The following is a 17,853-nucleotide window of genomic DNA, read 5'->3' on the forward strand; positions in this document are numbered from 1 at the left end:
CCTTATCCTCAGAAAATGGTATTATATCCTCATGTTAAAAAAATAAATATCCCTCCTTCTCCCCCCCCCCCCTTCCTCCTATTTATATCCGATTTAGTTATCTATACGATTTTTTTTACGCGAACGAGATTCGATTATTCGCGGGCTCTGGAATAAGGATTACGGCGAGTGGCACGCAACTTTCGCATTTTTCACAGCTCTTGCCATTTATTTATCGCGTTGTATAAGGACTTAAGCTTATGTCATACACACACACATATATATATATATATGTAGTAGTATAGTGAATGGAATACATGAATACATCCACATACAGATGCGGTTTGCGAAAAATGTAAGTAAGAACGTTTGACGTAAAAGGATAAGCGAAACACGTGTTACAATCGTATATATTCGAAAGCGCGCGCGATATTAAACCTTTACGATTCCATACATACGCAATATCCTCTATAAAATATATACCGCAGATATTATACATATGTATATATTTATATAAATATATATGTACATATATACTTCAAGAAACTGCGCTACTATTCAGTGCAATTTAGTGCATCTTTCCGGGAACCATATCCACTATATGTATATCCACAACCCTTGTCATACTTCTCATATCTCATTATAAAAAGATATAAAAATTCAATGTAGTGCATATGTTGCGCTACAGTCACTAGCGTAATATTGTAAAGAGGTTTTTGAGCTATTTTTCCTATTATGCTGTACATTAACATTACAATAATATAATACTATGATTAGATTATTAAATAGAAAATGATCAGTCGATCAGTAGCTATTAAAATAGATATAAAATGTATTGTGAACATAATTTAGTAATAGAAAAAAAGTATTCAAAAAAAAAAAAAACTAATGTAATATGTATATGTACTACATTGTTGGTGGAAGCAACACTTCGTTCCACCTCCAGTCCAATAAATTCAACACTACTTGTATAGAAACTTTACTACAAAAATTAAAAATTATGTTTCAATTTAAAAATTTTTTTTTTTTTCAAATTGAAAAACTTGTTATGTTCCTATTACATTGAGCTTATTAGTAATAAGTTATTACTAGAGGTAGGACCGGAAGCGTGCCGTTTATTGTTCAATTGTTGTAAATGCGTTGTAAAAAAGGTTCGGCAAACCTTTAAAAATGCATTTACAACATTTGAACAATAAACGGCCCCCTCAGGGTCCGGGCTTTAGTTATTACAATTACATTGAGCCTACTACAATCTTTATCAATACTTGAAATATTAATTTTATGTATGTATATGGCGAAATGCCATTAACTGACATATTAAATTTTATAAAATTGAGTAATGGATGCCGTTAAGTACAATTTGATACGATTAATATTCAGTTCCAAAGTATATTTTACTTCACATAGATACATACATACATACATACACAAACATTTTTATTTCATTACAAAAAAAATACCGAATAATAAAAAGAGATTGATATTTTATTTCCCGAACGGCAAACTGCTTTTTAGTATCAAAATATAATAATAACGTAGATAAAGAATTTTCGACTTAAAAAAAAAAAAAAAACACGGCTTACATAATTTTATATTTTCGATTATTACGTCGCAACTATACATAGATTATGTAAATATGCACATACGTAAATACATACGTTAATAATATTATGCGAGATAGAAAAGAACATCGGCGCTTATTTTTTATCGTTTTATCATATGTAAGTCAGCAATGGCTAACATGTTTGAGTTCCAAAATTAAACCCAAAGTAAAATAATACAATATAAAATCAATTCCATTACACCTCCCTCCATTATTTGAATCGTTTTATTTTATCTTATAAATTTCATAAAATAAAATAAAATGATCCCAATACGCCTTCCTGGATCTGTATTTCCAGAAGCTGAAGAACACGAAATAACAATTAATTAATTAATTAATTACAGAATTAATCCATTAAGATATTTATGAATTTAGATTTTGTAGATAATTTTTATAAATTATACACAAAACAAATACAGAAGATTTGTGACAACAGGAAAGATGATTTGTTATAATCACAATATTACACCACATTTTTTTTATATAAACCATTTTTTTTTACCAAACGCCAATCACTTGAAGTCGTCGCTCAAATATACTCACATATTTTTTTGTTATTCTAAACTAATGTATAATTATTAGAGACCCGTATTTTGGGCATCTATTTTAGCATTTTCATTTTGCATTTTAGCGTTTTAGGGCATTAAAAATATTCAATTTAGCATCTATTTTAGTTTAATTTTAAAAAATAAAAAATTTCGATGAATTTTAATAAAATTTGTATACATATAATAAATATATACAATTTAAAGACAACACAACCATTAAAAAATAATAGAAAAATTCAAAAGTATTTTGAAATTAAAATTACAATAAAAAAAACATGAATATAAAAATACGAAGACAAAATATATGAATATAAAAATATAATACCAATTAAAATTGATTAAAACTTAACATGGAGCATATTTCTACAGATTTTTTTTTGAGATTCGTGCGACGATCGGTAACAATTATATTGTATTTACTAAAATACCTTTCAGCATCCACACTATTAACGGGACACCAAATAGATTTTAGAGCGGCACAACCAAACTCTTCATATTTAATTTTTGTTGCCATCAATAATAGCAATATATCCGGCGTGGATTAACTTTTTATATTCTCTATTAATTGTCTAAAAAGTGCTGATATCCTTCCAAACATTGAGCCTCTGTTAATACATTAAACAATGGCAGGTTTCTAAAAAACAAAACTGTTTCTTTAACATTAATATTAGATTTTGAACCTGTCACAGATGGATTGAATAGTTTACTCAATGTTTGGAGGAATAGATTTGTCTCATTTAGTCTTGAGTGCGAGTCTAGTTTTAAGACGCTTTTTTTGAGCAGCCTTTTGGATATACAGCTCCAACTGTCTTCTTTTGTTTACTACAGTAGACAAAAGCAGTTGCTTGGTTTCGACAGGAAAAACACCGTCTATGGTAAACTGCAAGCTCTGTTTATCCCCTCAATTTCTTCACATAATAAATGGGCAAAAGGATAGGAAGACCCTTCTAAATTGTCTATTAATTTTATTAATTTTATGCAAATTTCACTTTTGTTTGTTATTTTAGCATCTATTCGCATATTTTACGAATTTAGCATCTATTAACATATATTCCGAATTTTAGCATCAATTAAGCATTAATAGCAAAGTGCCCAAAATACGGGTCTCTAATAATTATCATTTATATGTATAATATATCAAACTAAACTGAAAATCTATCAATATGCAATTTTTTAATGCTTAAAATCGAGTATAAAGCATCGCAATATTCTTTATTATAACAGTTGCTATTTAAAAATAAAATTTACGTGTTACAAAAATAAAAAAACATTTTTTGCAATAAAAAAAATAGTAAAAACGTATGTACATATGTATTTCTATGTACATACATACGTTCCAAACACGGTTCTAAAAACCGTGTTCTTGGAGGAGGAGGGGGTCTACTGCATACAGATTTGAAAGTGGCAATTAAATTTGCTCGCGTGCCACATTTGGTACACGTGCCATAGATTCGTTACCACTGAGTGTAGATAAAAAAAAAATTATACATATTTTACGTAAAATTCAGTGAATTTATTAATAGTAGGTACGCCATGACCGATCAAATACACAATAGTTACAGTGCTAATGAAGCGTAAATACCAAGTCAATATTTACTATTAATTAAACATTTTTCAACGAGGACCTTCAAAATATGCCGATATTTCAACCAAAGCCAAATATTGACAATGCGTTTTTCGCTTTGAAGCGCTTATATCTACATCTTTACAGTGTGTTTGAATAAAGTGTTATTTCGAGTAACCAATTTCAACCAATCAGACTGATTGGCATCTGTATTCGAACACGTGTAGATGATTCTAAAAAAAACTAACTAATCTGTATAACTAATACATTACCAATATTTGTTTGATTAGTAATTAGTTCCGACCGACGATACTTGCAAGTTGGAAAAAAAATTCTTTATATATAAAACATATTTATATATTAAAAACTGCGGAATAGAATACGCTGCAGACGAATACGCTTGCCCGGCGTTACCCGAATGTCCTACAATTTTGAGCTCCGATAATTTCTAAAAGCCGAGTATTGATTAAGTTGAGTTACTATAAAATAAAATACCAAATTATTTAGTTATATTAATGATTTTTTTATTATATTATGTATTGTTACGTACGCCACGGATTGAGCGAATTGCACTTAGACCAACGGATATCTGTTATCGGATTAACTAAGTGCATGCACTTACTTCCAAGGATTATATCTGGACTCTAAGTGCATTTAGGATAAACAATGACCGTTATTAGGCTTTTCTCAGAATCGGTACGGGGAGACCCAATGTCGTGGAAATACATATCCGAATACGTGACTATACAACAGGTAAACAGATTAGGCGTCCTGAGAGATCTACCCTTTATAAGGTGGTACGTAGGCGATATCAGGTCATTTCTGGACTGAGCAGTGACAGTGCGCGTATCTCCTTAATCATCAATAAATGCTGTGAAACGACTGTTGGCCTTTTACTTGGATCCTCCACCCACCCCTACGCAACAGTATGTATAGGTATATTCAGTTATATTATAATATATTGAAAGCAGCAAAATTGAATAGCAAACAAATTCAGTGTCCGGCGTTGCTCGGGCATTTTTGGATGAGAGCCCTACGATTCCGGGCTCTGAGCCCTTTCAAAATCCGTGTATAGTTTATATAAGGTTACTATGAAAAAAAACTATAAGGTTTTCAGTTGTATGCACCTATATATTGAAAACTGCGGAATTGCATAGCAGACAAAATTTCCCGGCGTTGCCTCGACGTTTTTGTATGAGAGCCCTACGATTCCGGCTTCCAAGCCTTTTCAAAAGCCATGCATGGTTTATATAAGGTTACTATGAAATGGTATCACAGTTTTCAGTTGTATGCATCTATATATTGAAAACTGCGGAATTGCATAGCAGACAAAATTTCCCGGCGTTGCCTCGACGTTTTTGTATGAGAGCCCTACGATTCCGGCTTCCAAGCCTTTTCAAAAGCCATGCATGGTTTAAATAAGGTTACTATGAAATGGTATTCCAAATTTTTCAGTTATGTGCACCTATGTATATATTGAAAACTGCGGAATTGCAAAGCAGAAAGATTCACATGCCCGGCATTGCCCGGACGGTTTTGTATGACAGCTTTACGATTCCTGCCTGTATTTTCAAAAGCCGGAAATCTCAAAGAAAGTCAACGGCGCAGAGGATTGCGGTTACGAAACGTTGCATCCCCCATGAAACGTTTCGTAACAAGTTCAACGGCGTTCAATTTATTCCACTGTGCAAAAAAGTACTAATATTCTACATATGTATGTATTTATTTATTTAAGTTTGGACCATTGTAGCATTACAGGGATTCCCAATGCGCCACAATGGTCAAAAATATAACAGAAAAAAAAGAAACAAAATAATAACTAAAGAAATTAGACATAATATCAAATATAAAATATAACATAAGGAACTGCAAATACAAAGCATCCCTGTGAGGCCCAAATGGAAGAGAGTAAATCAAAATTCCATTTATAAATCACAATCAATCATGAAAACGATGATGAGCATAGACTACCAGATAAATGGGTTAGTGTAATATCCGACAATTTACGCTCACTAAGGTGGAAAATATCACATTCAGTCTCGGCAACAACGATTTCATTAAGAAGTCGAATAGCTCTTAGAATAGGAGCCATTCGAAAACGAACTGTGCGGGCAGGAGGTACAGCCATCAAATGAAGATGTCTACCACGCACATAAAGTCCCAACTGCTCCAGCAACAACAGGCATGACATATTACCACATAGAAGCTGGAGAACGAAACGAAAGTTCAAGGGAATTATACCCAAGCATGCCCAAAAGGAAAGGAGTAGGGTAGAGATAAGGGTAATACCCATATTCTTTCCTATATAGGAAACGAAGAAATGCTTTTTGCACTTTCTCAATCATCAGAGAGTAATTTGATTCATGCGGATTCCACACAATCGCATTATACTCTAGCTTACTTCTCACAAGCGAATTGAAAAGCAAGCGAGAAGACAAAGGGTTGGAGAATAACCTAGCATATCTCAAGACAAATCCGAGTCGATGAAAGGAAACGTCAGCGACTGTCTTGATGTGGTTGTGAAATGTGAGTTGAGGATCAAAAGTGATACCCAAATCGACCATGGATTCCACACGCTTCAACAAGATTATTATAACTACAGTATGTTTCGGAAGAAATATAAAACAAATCGGATGACACCCACGACCTAAAACGAATTAAAAAATCATTATAACACTTGTATATACATATGTAGATAAAAAAAGTCATCCAATTCAAGAATCGATTTTCATTTAATTTCAAAAGCCCTCGGACACGAACGCTTTCAAAACGCTTCCAATTCGTGTACATTATTTATTAGATTATGTACGTATAAAAAGCACAATGGTCATCATTAGATTAAAAATCCGATAAACGTGTTGCTGACCGCCGTGTATCTATTTGATCAAATTATCTAAATCGATTACGTCCACCGGGTAGTATATAGATATATTTTGTATGATATTTACTATTTATAATATAAATATGCACATATATTACGCGACATAAAGAGCATAACACGATAATAATCTCGATAAGAGGTTTACTGACTAATCAATTGCGCATATGTATATTTATACTGAGGCCCATGAATTACAACACAACAAGTGTATATTTTGATTTTAATCAATCCAAGTGCATCGTCATGATACAAAGACGATCCATTAACTGATTTTGTTTAGTTATGAATGATCTATTATATGTATGCATTCATACATATGTGTGTATATGATGTGAACAAGTCATTTTGGTTTTGGCTTTACTATGTTTGTTCTAATTATCTCTCTTAGGATCTGTTGTAGCGTCATTCGACATGGCGAAATTTGTAAGCGGAGATTTATATGCAGACTTGACACATATGTACATATACGAATACATAGCGAACAATATACGAATACTGAGTGCGCATCGTAACGTCAGAGGCCAAACGCAAGTTATCGAACTTTCAACACGTCGCACAGTGTGCCCGAATGCAGATCTGCTAAATGTCAAAAACTGTAAAAAAAGCTAAATGTCAAAAACTGTGGCACATAATAACCTGAAATTTTGAGATTTTCAAAATTATGAGAGTTCAGATATTATGAGATTTTAATATAAAGCCATGGACTGGAAGTGGCAGTTTACTTCCGCACATAATTTAGTTGAATTGAATCTGCATTCAATTATTTTTTTATTTATTTAAAAATACATGGGGAAGGCAGCAAAGCCGACAGTCTTTAATAGATTTGACTTAATATAAATCTATATGGATCCACCTCACGGGACCGAAAGTGAAACGCCCAAAAACGCAAAGATCGAAAATCGAAAGAACTTAAGTCGAAAGATAAAAAAGGGTCTTTTCCCCCTCCGTCGTATATACTCACTTAATTTGCGCGAGCAGGATACAACAGGAACAAGAGGAACAGGCTTTTCCTCCCGTATTCTGCGCGCGCACATTAAACAAAACTGTATGACAAAAAAAGAGGGATAATTTCACCGCATGCCACTCATATATATTATATATACATAGTACCGTTTACCATGCACCCTTTTTTTTGATCTTTCGACTTAAGATCTTTCGATTTCCGATCTTTGCCTTCCGATATTTGCGTTTTCGGGCGTTTCACTTTCGGTCCCGTGAGGGAGACCGAAAAAAAAGGTACCCAGTATAAATATATTTCATTGCATATTACGAGTCACAAGTTTGGTCAAGTGTGACGGACTTTTGACGAGACTAAACAAAATTCGATTAATAGTTCATCAACAATATAAAACGAAGATATTGTAATAGGTTTTTGAAAAATATTAAAATCGTGAATGTCTAGATAGATCTGTAAACGGCCACATCGTGCGTCGCCACTACAACTCACTATACTGAAGCGATTCGTTTCATATCCAATCTTTCGATACAAAAATGTTTGATATTTTATATTCCATGCAACAGACTGAATACATAAAGTACGCTAACCCTCATCGCTCTCCCGAATTCCACTTCAATTTTATTTAAATTCCACCATACTTGACTGCCACGCAAAAAAGACAAAGTTTTGTTTTATTTTGGCACGTTGAACAAATCCCACTTGCCATCCCTGGCAAATTTATTGCCATTACAAAAAACGAGGTCGAAATTTCTCACGAAAACAATATTTTATCTATTGACACCTCGCAAACAAATATAGCAAATTCAACATTTCAATGATGCCAAATCAATAGCAGGTACACATCTAAGCCTAAAAAAAAAAATGTTTATGATAAAATCCATCGTGAATGAGAATCATAGATTCAAATCTCGGCCGGCATCGAAGATGTTTTGCTGCTAACAAAATATAGATAATTATAGAATCCAGATTGACAGATTTCTGTCAGTATTTGCCGGTTTTATTTGACAATACAATTGTTGAATCAGTTCCATACAAAATTGCCACCAACAAAATCATCATCCATTCCCACTTTTCATCCGTTCCGCCCCATAAAGCAAATACGACACCACTAGAGATGTTCTATATCCTATTCCATCAGTCATAGAAAACAATATAAAGGATTTTAAAAAAACTATTACACCTGTAATATATTTCATTTCAGGACTGTTCTCAGCACGTAGAAGAATACGCGATTTCTATTAGTCTGCCAAGATATTTTGACCAATAGGAATCGGAAGTCAACCCGGAACAGAAATTCCCGGGAACTCGTGGAATTTTGATCTCGAATCCGGGAAAAAATATTTCAATCAAAACGCAATTTGAATGGTTTAATAAAGGCGAATGTACATATGTCCTACGATGAAACTTTTATAAAGTGTATCCTTCATGTATTGACGATTCCACAATGGAAAAAAAAAACTCTTTTAGATTCTGATGAAGATGAGACAATTGTGTATTTGATGAATGAAGAATTAAATGAGGAGTTATCATAATAACATAAGTAATAAACATGTTGATTAAGATTACATTTCACTAACGACTTAGTGGACAAAATTGAAATCTCTATCGGGGTTTCAAAGTTACAGAATTACATTTCACAGCGAGATGCGAGAAACAAAGTTACAAGAGTTTAAGAAAGGGAACACTTAACGTTGTACAAGTTAATCTAAGAAAAACCATGTAAAAATAACCTCGCCTTTAAAAAAGAAATAAAAACAAATTTTATATTAATTAAAAATAAATTAAATTGAAAAAAAATCATATCACATGACTCGAGATCCCGGAAATCCCAGAAATCCCGGAAACGATCCTGAGTTCCGTCCCGTGTCCCGAAAATTGAAAAAGTCCGGGAAACCGAGAGACACGCGGCGCGTGTTTTTATTTAGATAGTTTTGCGCAAAAAAACGCCAGCACGCATAATCTATGCTATAACACCCATACTTAAATCCTTGTATTGATATTAATCGATAATAATGATTAACATATTTGAAGAAATGTCAAAATAATAAGATCGTACGAATTAACAATAACATAAGACAAGCCCATTAACAGCCTGAGTCTATGCAATGCCATACGATTATGTGTATCTGCGCCTTAATACTTTGTATATATACATACGTAAATTAAGTAGATAATTTAATCGTGAAACGGTTATCATTTTTATTATAATAAATATTGCTGCAAAAAATATTTTTTTAATTTTTAAAATATTCCAAAATTATTGAGAAAACTTGTCGAAAAAAATGTTAATTCACCACAAGAGGCCAATAACGCACCCGTACCGTTCGATTCAGCGCGTTCGCGCATGAAAAGTCTGCCTTCTGCAAACACTATTGAAATATACCTTCGGTCAACTGAATACGTATTCATGGGTTTATATACAAAATATTTATGTCCATTTACGAGAATAGGGACACGGATACCAAGGTCATCATCTATCCCGAGAATCAGGTTTTGTCGACCTGAAGGGAATCCACCACTGATGGTGAGCGTCATCGACCTGTAGAAGAGCGCTATTTATTGCAGTCATTGTGGTCATTGGCCACGGATGACTCTCGTACGTGTAGTAAGAAGTAACCTATGTGGTTGAATACAAATGGGACATTCAGATCGGTGACATCTCAGCCGTGGACTAGTTGACCTTTACGATCGTGGAATTCAACGTTTAATTAATTCGGTTTCGGAATTGACGTTGTTGATTGTTGTCCGCGACGATCCATGAAACGTTTACAATTTATATCCATGAAATGTCCAATATTATAATCTTATTAAATTCTAAATTCATACAGAAATATATTATTAACCTATGCTTCACCTGTATGGAATAACGCCTCCAATACAAACCCTTCCGAGCTCCAAATAATACAAAATAAATCCCTAAAAATCATTTATAACACAATCATATATACTAACTTGAAAAAAACTGCATGCCATATATAATATTCCGTTAGTTACAGACATTACTAACAAACTAACCAGTAGATTCTATGACAGAATCACTAATAACCATACTAACACACTTGTCAAGAGTCTTGGTGATTACAACAAAATGTTTATACCCTTCGGGTATAAACACAGATTACCTAAACACAATCTGCTTTAGATCATCGACTTTAGAGAATCTTTCATTAATATTATATATTAGATGTATTATGAGCATTTATAAGAATTGTAAATAGGTTTTCGAGCTCTTTTTCCAATTATGCTGTACATTAACATTAGAATAATATAATACTATGATTACTAACAAAATTAAATTAAAATAGAAAATGATCAGTAGATCAGTAGCTATTGAAATAGATATAAGATATATTGTGAACATAATTTAGTAATAATAAAAAGCATTTAAAAATCAAAAAAAAATACATAAATATGTATGGATTACGCACATTATACATATGTATATACAAAGTGTACTGCACGTTTTAAACAAAGTTATGTACATGAGTCAGTTTTCTTTAATATGTACCTATATATATGTAGATATTTATCTTTTATTTTCAGGGCTGTAGAGTTCAAGTTGTGGTCTTTGGCCGGAGTCAAAGTCGTTAAAAAAAGAATATGAGAAAGTATACAAGCTTCTAATATCAAGTTTATATGGGATAAGAATAAATGAGAGTGAAAAAAGTAGCTTTACCACTGTTTCAATGAGTTGCAAAGGGGTAGTAGAAAGAGGCGTATGGAAAGCGAGCTATCATCGCTCCCATCTGATAAAAATTTCCGATGTAAATTTTAATGAGTTCACTAATGATTAAACTCCTTTAGCTTCATGTCGTTTAGACAAAAGCTTACTTGAATGTTACGTTAACCCCGTCGGTATATGTACATATGTATATCAAAGCTACCTAAAGAGTGGATAGAAATGGTTCAAAATCAGGTCACAATTTTTCGACGGGTAGGAACGAACGTCACTGAACGAACAGAGTAAAGCTAGGGGTTCCAAAAAACCATCAGAAAAAAGCCGATTTTTTTTAAATCAAAAGCCGGTTGACCAGTTTTCACCGGCGTCAGAAAAATAATATTCAAAAATAAGTTAAGAAAAAATTAATAAAAAAATATAAATATAATGCATTATGTTAAAATTTTATTTAATTAGTTTTTACTGATATTTTTTTGTACATAACCAAAATAGATAAAATATTCACGAAAAACCTGATAAAATAATAAAATAAATAAATAAATTTCTGATTATTAATGTAATCGGAAATTATATAGTTTATAATTTTTTTATGAATTGTATTAATAATAAACATAAGCAGTTTTGTTTAATTATATGGTGAAGTTTGGAAAAAGACCTTTACCTTGAATCCGGATTCAAGTTAAACCTGACGTCAGATTAAATGAGTTCAGGGTATGTTAGAGAACGCTGGTATATGTTGTATCTTTCGTCGTACGAAAGTTTTACTTGTCGTTCGAATCATCTTTGAGTCTATAACAAAATATTCCTTTGCCGTGGTCTTGTTTAAGTTATTGAAACTACTTTCAATTAAGCTTCGGCGCCTTAGCGTGCTAAATTGGTTCCCTTTGTTAATTTCTATTGTTAACCCTTTTTTTGCTCTCTAGAGAGCAACTTTATTGTTCGACGTGCATTGTTAATTTTTATGATGACCCTTTTTTACATTCTAGCTTTCTTCTAGCTAGAAAATAGACCCAAAATGCCCTGTTTCCTGGAAAAAGCACGCTTCCGGTCCTACCTCTACTCTAAAACAATATTTTATTGGTTTATGACCTAATCCTCACCCGTTACTAAATCTCAAAGCTACCGCTAAGTGCTGTTCCTTTTTATTTTTGTACAAAGAAGTATACACCTATTCCCTAAGTACTAAATTAATATGCTCATTTTCATAGAAAATTGAAATTCATAATGTTTAGCTTTGGGAAAAAAATAATTAAAAAAAACCTTTAAAAGCCCGTTGATTGAGCCAAAAAAGCCGGTTTTCGATTTTTTGAAAAATTGACAAAAAGGTTTTATGGTTTCGGTTTCAGCCGGCTCGAAAGCCCTAGAGCAGCGGTTTCCAAACTTTATGCTTTTTTTTCGCGCCTTTTATTTTTTAATAAATATAATAATATAGATACGTTTTAAATAATAAACTTTTATTTAAAAAAATACTAAACACTACAATAGACAGAATAATAAAAAGGTTTTGCTATAACATAAATTTATACGAACACGTATATTTATTTTATATTAAATTAGTAATTTAACTACATCTAACACATCAAAATTGAATACGAAGGATGTTGTTGTTTATTGGCACAAAGTTTATCAAATCTTGGGGGCAATATGGAGAGTGCCACTCGTAACTCCTCTTCGACTGGATTAACCTGGCTCGATATTTGGTTTTCATTGCAGCTAGTGCCGAAAAGCCCGTTTCGCATAAATAAGACGTTACTTGCATTGCTTTTCAATACAAAGATTCATATTCCCACTAAGATTCATCCAAAATTTAATTATGGTTTCATTTTGAAACTTTTGTTTTAGTGAGCTATCGCATGATAATTCTATCAATTTTTCTTTTTCGATGGTTGTCAGCTCGAATTCGTCTTCTTCATTGTAGTTAAATGGATTCTGTATCCACAAAAACTTTGAGAAATCAAGGTCTTTGAAATAATTGGAAAAATGCAGCACTAAACCATCCAAGTGGTCACTAAAAAGATTTTTACTTGCATCAATATTGACTGTGGCCCAGAAATCTTTGGAAAGTTACAAAATATTGTAAATTTGATTTCCATAACTTCAACTTCAACTATATAAAAATTAGATAAAGATAAAAATCATCATTCATCCATTGAATTTTTACTGTTAAGCTACGAAGTTTTATTTATTTGTAGATATTATGGTATGAAAATTATTTTTTTATTAAAAAGTTTTGGCGCCTCCCCTGGCAATATCCCGCGCCTCCCCTGGGAGGCTCGCCTCCCAGTTTGAAATGAAACGACTAATGAATGAATTTTGGCTCTGACTTAAATAATGTACATTTATTTATTAGATTTTTTTAATTTACTAATGAACATATGTGAATGTATGCAACGAGAGTATGCAAATATGAAGCGCAGTGTTTATTTTAGTCATTTTCTCATGTTAAGTCAAATCAAGGACCAGTATTTGACAAATCTGCTATTTTTTGATTTTTAAATGCTATTTATTATTACGAAATTATGTTCACAATACATCTTATATCTATTTTAATAGCTACTGATCTACTGATCATTTTCTATTTTACAATTTTAATTTAATTTTGTTAGTAATCATAGTATTATATTATTCTAATGTTAATGTACAGCATAACAGGAAAAAAAAGAGCTCAAAAACCTATTTACAATTCTTACAAATGCTCATAATGACAAATCTGTTATGCCAAAAACGTAGACTAAAAGTTTCATGTATTTATTTATAAATTAAAAAAAATACAAGACATTAAAATAAATTTAAAAGGTTAACAATTTATAATAGCATACGTGTATTTATTTAATAATCCAGATATATTCGATAAATCAGAATCAGAGTCGTCTTTTTAACGACTCCACAGCCATGATTTTTCTCTAAGAATAGACTCAAAACTTTTCATACCACCTTATTCCGGCCTAAAAATTCCAGTTAAGTGGATTCCGACTTTGTGAAAGCTCATTTAGGGGTTGAAATTAGCCAATCAACCCCTCATATATGTATATATATATAAACCAACACGCCATTCACTACTTAGGCAACAAGCAAAATATGCACCAATCAACAAATTATTAACAACTTAATATAAATTAAATTATATTACAATTCGATTGAAGAATGTCGATCGATATTGAAGCCCGTACTTACCTGATCCATCATCATAGCTCATATCAAATTTGTAGGGGTTGATTAGAAACATGAGCTTTACATATCTTCGTGATATTTCCTACAAAATGTATATGTACACATACTTGTATGTAAAGTGTGGTAGAAACTGTTAAAAACTTAAAAATGAACACATCAATAAAAATAAAAAGTTATGATAAGGAATTTTTTTTATTATTGAAGTGAAAATAAGCATAGATATTTTATTTGAAAGCGGAAACTTATAAAAAATTGTAACGTATTCATCATATTTTTATTATTTATTCAAAGTACAACAAACGACGACCGGATACAAATTCATCTGATCGAATTTTCAAGGGTTTCCCATGCGTCAATGTCGAAATACAAATGTATACACACACGCCAGTCATTCGTGAATAGCTCAAGCTCGCACGTTACACAATAATGCAGCGAGGGAAAATTGCGAATGTTTTGAAAATTTTGCACAACTGACATTCGACACAAAAGTAATTATAAAGTGAAAAATAGACTTTCCCGGGTTTTTTTTTATTTATTTTTTTATTTTTTTTTTAGGTTATGTGTGTTGTGTGTGGGAGTTGACTTGGCTTACCGTAAACCGAGAGCTTAGCTAGGATGAGGGCCCATCTCGGGGGAGGCGACTCTTCGCCACAATTAAGGGTCAGTTTCTGTGAAGGGCATCCCCCGCGACCCCCCCGCCCCGGGTCTCAGTCACGCCGAGTTCCCCTCTCGTCAGATGCGCGAAGCAAACAAGACGCGCGAACCCCCCCTAATCTCGAAGCGTACTGACGTTCGCGCGGATCAGATCTACAGATGCTACGGGCGCCTGCTTTACCGACACGATCGGCGCATGCGCAGCGGCGCCGATCATGCTCAATTTGAATAAAAAACAACAAATAAAACGGTCGCAACCAATTTCAACGGTACATCGGCGAGTCACCGTATGCCGTGTTTTAGAACAATAATGACGCTATTATTGGCTTCGTATGAAATTTGGCGCTGTTATATTGATCATACAACTCGACTCTGCGGCTATGATTCTTTTAGCTTTATCCCTGTACAGTTAGGGTTGCCAACAGGTCTCTTTTTACAAACCTCTTTTATGTTTCACTTACGATTATTAAGAGAACATGTTCACTTTTTTACAAAGTTTTTAAGACGTTATTAATGTTAACAACATAACATTAAGACGTTGCCAACATAGCATCTTAACGGGTTTGGTGCATCCGCTCTGAAATCGCCAGACAAATTGAACGACAGATTAACGGACGGCTGCTTTAAATGCAATTCTCGTCTTCTCGAATGATAGATTGCACATCAGATGACGGTAACTTATCGAATCTTGCCTTATTAAACTCGTCAGAAAGATCCAACTCAATTTTAATAATTGCATCTGTGCACATCGAAAGGTTACCCGTCATCTGATGTGCAATCTATCATTCGAGAAGACGAGAATTGCATTTAAAGCAGCCGTCCGTTAATCTGTCGTTCAATTTGTCTGGCGATTTTAGAGCGGATGCACCGCATCCCATCTTAAGAGGGCTGGACAGCAGCGCCTTGTCCATACAAACGTACTATACTTCTCCCTTCCTCAATTATGGCACTAGAGAAATTATTTTTTAATATGCTATGGATATCCACCATTGGGGTGCATCTATCGTTTTATTTTTTTGATTTATTATTTTTTATATGAGCTAGGAGCCGCCAAACATCTATAAAATCGCGTCTTTTTTACACCCACGAAACGAGTCCAGCGTGCTTATTTAACGGTCGATTTTAAAAAATATATGCCGATAGATGCACAGAAAGTATCTTTCTCATACCGATGATGAAATTTTTTTAAAAATTGGTCCAGTTTTGGAGGAGGAAATAGTAGAATACGAAACCTCGATTTTGTCAATTTAAAATACGTTTTATCTGGTCGAAGCGCAACTGTTGCATTCACTCAATATATATATATTGATATATATTGTCGCATTCACTCAATATATACATACACTCAATATATATATCGAAGAAAGGAACGGTAACAAAATTAAGGTTTCGGGTGTATAGCCCTCTTAACGGCGTACCGACATCTCAGCGCAAACCAACTCAGCGCCGACCTTTCAGCGCAGACAACTCAGCGGATGACAATTCAGCGCATGGACTATTCAGCGCAAAATCAATTTTTTCAATGAGTTTCAAATGCGTTTTCAAAAATAATTACTGTATTGAAATTGTCGGTCATATCTACATGATAATTTCATAAATGCGAATAAATTTATTTGATACTCCTTTTTATGTCTTTATTTGATGTCTCCCATCTTTCCGTCAACTTTTCAATCCCATTTGAATAAAAACTTTCCGGTTTCGATGTAAAGAACGTGTCTAGTACTGTTTTCACCTCCTCTGTTGTATTGAATTTTTTCCATTGAAATAATTTTGTAGAGATAAAAGTAAGTGTATAAAAATAAAAATAAAAACAGAATGAGGCCGCGCATTGTCGTGATGAAAGACGACACCCTTGCGATTGCGATTAGTTGGGGTCGTTTTTTTACGAGGTCCAAGTTCAATTTTTGCAGCTGTTCACAATATTTCCCAGTATTAATTGTTTGGTTAGCTTGCAACAACTAACTATAGCAACTAACTATATAATAGCACCAAACACAAAGCATTTAGAATTTAGCAAAGAATTTAGCAAACTACCGTTGACTGTTTCGGACATCGATGGTACCTCTGGCGTACACATCACATACATATGTATGTTTTTGGTTGCCACTGTTGCATTCTGGCCTTTATTAAATTCAAAAAGTAATCAGTGTCGAATATGCACTCTTTTCTCTGACATTTCAATAATCACAAAGGCTCTGTATACCTCGACTGCTGACGATAGACTGAAAAAAATGTTGAAATTATATACATAATACAAAGGCAACATTAAGCACAGATGCCTTAACTATTGGTTAAAAACAATATGTCATAGTCTATGTAAAAATACGACGTTACTTATGCATATATATATATATATATATATATATATATATATATATATATATATATATATATATATATATATATATATATATATATATATATATATATATATATATATATATATATATATATATATATATAAATATATATATATACACCCTTAACCAAGATGTTTTCCACCTGCCCCTACTACGTTGGCTTACGATTTTTACTAGGAGATCGTATTTCTATGTCCTTCGACGATTCAACGATTTTATTCAACTAGTTGTTTTACCCGGCTTCGCACAGTATTTGTAATATAAACAGCGTACACATGGCGAATCTAATAGCAAATATTCATTTGTCTTTTTATTAAATTTATTTGAATCGAAAAAAAAATCGACTCGTCGTCATAGAAATTTTAACTTGTTAACGAAATTACCAACCAAAGATACTTATATACATACATACATACTTACATACATACAAAGTCTCTTTCGAAGTTACATATTAGA

General features: G+C 32.8%; 1 protein-coding gene across 5 annotated transcripts in view; it reads right to left on the reverse strand.

Annotated features, from left to right (window-relative positions):
- The window catches only part of Mgat4a (alpha-1,3-mannosyl-glycoprotein 4-beta-N-acetylglucosaminyltransferase a), a 223,151-nt gene extending 207,981 nt beyond the window's left edge, over nt 1-15,170 (reverse strand). For all 5 annotated transcript variants that reach the window (XR_013261601.1, XR_013261602.1, XM_077445939.1 and 2 more), the window contains exon 1: nt 14,976-15,170. The gene's annotated coding sequence lies outside the window, so the exon portion shown is untranslated. The remainder of the gene's footprint in view (nt 1-14,975) is intronic.
- Between the last annotated feature and the right edge of the window lie 2,683 nt (nt 15,171-17,853).

The sequence above is a fragment of the Arctopsyche grandis genome, chromosome 2, assembly GCF_051622035.1.
Source record: "Arctopsyche grandis isolate Sample6627 chromosome 2, ASM5162203v2, whole genome shotgun sequence".
Lineage (NCBI taxonomy): Eukaryota > Metazoa > Arthropoda > Insecta > Trichoptera > Hydropsychidae > Arctopsyche > Arctopsyche grandis.